We start from the raw sequence: 3,280 nt of genomic DNA on the forward strand, positions 1-3,280 counted from the left end.
AGCAGTGCACACACAGGGGGCAGCTGGACCGGACCTGCTCACCTTTACTGTTCGGCCGACCCAGGAAGGACTCCAACCTCTCGTCTGACTCCACTTTCATGTCCTGCTTGACCTCAATCTCTGAATAGGCATTAAACATAAGGGAAATATTCCAGAATGTGATAAGACAAAGCACAAATGAATTATGATTAGAAGCACATTATTTACAGTTCTTTGGTTTGTTTTGAAAAAGCCCTAGCAGCAAACGACATCTGATGGTGTTTTTTTGCCATTTTGCTATGTTCATATCAGAGAGGTCATGGGTGCATAACACACAAACATTGCATTGCAGCTAAATGTGCTGTAACAAAAAGAACCTATTTATGGTCAAAATAAATAAATAGCAACCCTTTTTAATTCACCAAATTATTTTCTGTAATATATGTCAGATTTTACATGATGTAAATGCTATTATGCAGTGCGTGTGTGTGTGTGTGTGTGTGTGTGTGTATTTCCTTATCTTTCTGGGGTTTAGAAATGGCGTTCTTGTTTTTAACAGGACACAGTACTGGATTTTCACACAATGAAATGCCATATATAGTTATATTCTTTACATTTTTGCTTGGAGGTAATACTAGCTAATCTTTAACACATGGCAGGAAATTCAGAACTGTCCTGTTCTATTGACGGAAAGTGGGATTTATCATTTAATTCAAGCCAATTGAATCATAGTTTTGCTGTAGGGAGATCTGGGAGATGATATGTATTAAAAATAAATAAAAAAAAAACCCCAAAACATAAGAAATATATGCATTGCACATTGTCTGACCTTTCTTGACCATACGTCCAGCCACGGTGAACTGGGTGGAGTCAATGGCAGCTGACCTTTGACCTTACAGACATTATCTTGAGCTGTGATAAGTTGCCTGCGGTCCTGTGTGGACATTTGCATGTGTTCGGCCCTCTGGACCTCTGAAGAAGAGCAGCAAACAAAGACAAACTTACCACAAAATCTCATAGTTCAAAGACTCATTCATGTTCACATTCAGCAATGATGACCTTTGCAAATTGATTTCATTTAGGATGAAAAACAAAGAAACAATCCTTGCTTTGCTGTCTTCCTTCCAATGCTTTTAAACCTTTCATGTGCAAAGACAGAGCCCTGTGCACCACATCTAGTGCCATCGTTGTGTGCATGTGTGTGTCTGCTGGTGGGCACCTATATTATGTATTAGGGGTGGGAATCGTTTACTATGTCACGATTCGATTCCGATTTTGGGGGCCACGATTCGATTCAAAATTGATTTTCGATTCAAAAAACAATTTGATTTATAAAAATGTCTGCTTCAGTCTATAAAATCTGCATGATTTACAACAGTGTGCTTTGCAAGACAGAATGACAAATACAGAAAATTAAGTGTCTTTCACATTTAAATTAACATAAATAAAGTGCTTTGGTAAAATAAAATGGTTTTTGTTGTGTTACCAAAATTCTTGAGCTTCATTTTGCGAGCTATCAGGGCTGGATTGGATGTAGTTCCCCCAGCCGTCGCTAGGGGCACCAGAGTCAGTCCCAGACTAAACCGGCGTAACCGTACGTTCTCAGACAGTCTCTGCTTTCTCTGTGATTGCTTATCGTTTAATGGTCTCGCCACCTCTCTCTGTTATGCTTTCTCTTTACTTATTCGAGTATCTATCTCCTGTGTCGCTTCCTGACCCATCTCAAGTTTTCCCAATCCTGTATTTCTTCCTATCCGTTTTGCCTTTATTTTTGGGAAGGGTTTTATTTTGCTGCGGCGTTTTTTGCCAGTTACTTCTGCTGGTGTCCTTGGTTTCGTTTTCGCGTTGCATTTATCCGCGCTGTTTTTTAGTTACTGTTGTTATTTTGTTTCTTTCTCTCGTCTTACTACGGTTGAGTTTTTATTTTTCACGCGTTGTATCTTCCGTGTTATTTTTTGTTTCTATTTACTCAGTGCCCTCACGGTTTTGGTTTCTATTCTCTTGCGCGTTGAGTCTCCCGCGGTGTTTTGTTTGTTTGTTCTGGGTCGTTTCCGTCTCGCTAATACATGTGACAAGTGTCAAACGTCTTGATCTTGCGAACCGGCACTTGGGTCCACCCTTCTCTATATTAACGCTCCTATGCTCACCGCGTTACACACGCCTTGCATACGAGCTACATTGTGTCCAGTCTTCCCCGGCATTCGGTAAAAACCAAAATGAACCCATATTTTTGCCTTAAATGAAGACCGGACAGGTTGAATATCTCTTTCCTCCATCTGTTTTGAACCTTTTCCGTGCACGAGTGTGTCCCAGAATCTGCAGCGTAAAGTCTCGCGTAATTTTGTAATTACGTAACGCGAGACTTCACCACGACTTAGAATCGATTTTGGGACATTTAAAATTGATTCTGAATCGTAGTAAATGAGAATCGACTTTTGATATATGAATCGATTTTTTGGCACACCTCTAATTATATATATATATATATATATATATATATATATATATTAGGCCTGTGTTGAAAAAATCGATTTTCCGATTCAGAATCGATTCGCATATGATGATCTGATTATCGATTCGTACGTCCAAAGATCGATTTTTTAGTGAACTTTTACCCCCGCCTAGTCACTGAATTCACGCAGGCGTGCTCGGTCTAACTAACTGTAAAACGACATGGCGTCGGACAGTGCCGGTAACGACGATAGTCAAATCGGAAATCTAAAAACAGAAGGACAGTTTTTACAGTTAGTCCGTGTCACTGACCGTTTACCCAGTGTTTTTACAGTTTAAAAAAGTTTTAAATGTTCTTGTAACGTTGGGCGCAAGGCGATGGACGAGACAGAATCCTTTGCACTTTCCAAATCGTTACGTTTATTACATTTACCGAAGCGCAGACAGCGCACATAAAACACGTTTACATAGAACATGTGTGACTCAAACAACGACGAGCACAGGATGCTGCGCGAGCGCAAATTAAATAGACAAACCACATCAACCCCACGTGATTACGAGACGAGCCAAAGGTGAGGACTATCACAAGACGCACCCGCACCCACGGTGATACACCGACGTAGACGATTAGACGCAGACGACGTTAACGCGCCCAAAACGGAGGGGTCGGGGACCGTAACGTGAGAGTTCTGTTCTTATGTTCTCACTTTAAAGAAAAATACACGTTTACATTTTATACTTTCAGTTTATTAAGTGTGAGCACTTTTAAAATAAAAATGCATTTGGTAGCAACAGCTTATGGGTGAATTCTTAATTATTTAAATCATAATAATAATGCACTGGTTAGTGT

The sequence above is a fragment of the Brachyhypopomus gauderio genome, unplaced genomic scaffold (genome assembly GCF_052324685.1).
Source record: "Brachyhypopomus gauderio isolate BG-103 unplaced genomic scaffold, BGAUD_0.2 sc161, whole genome shotgun sequence".
NCBI classification, from domain to species: domain Eukaryota; kingdom Metazoa; phylum Chordata; class Actinopteri; order Gymnotiformes; family Hypopomidae; genus Brachyhypopomus; species Brachyhypopomus gauderio.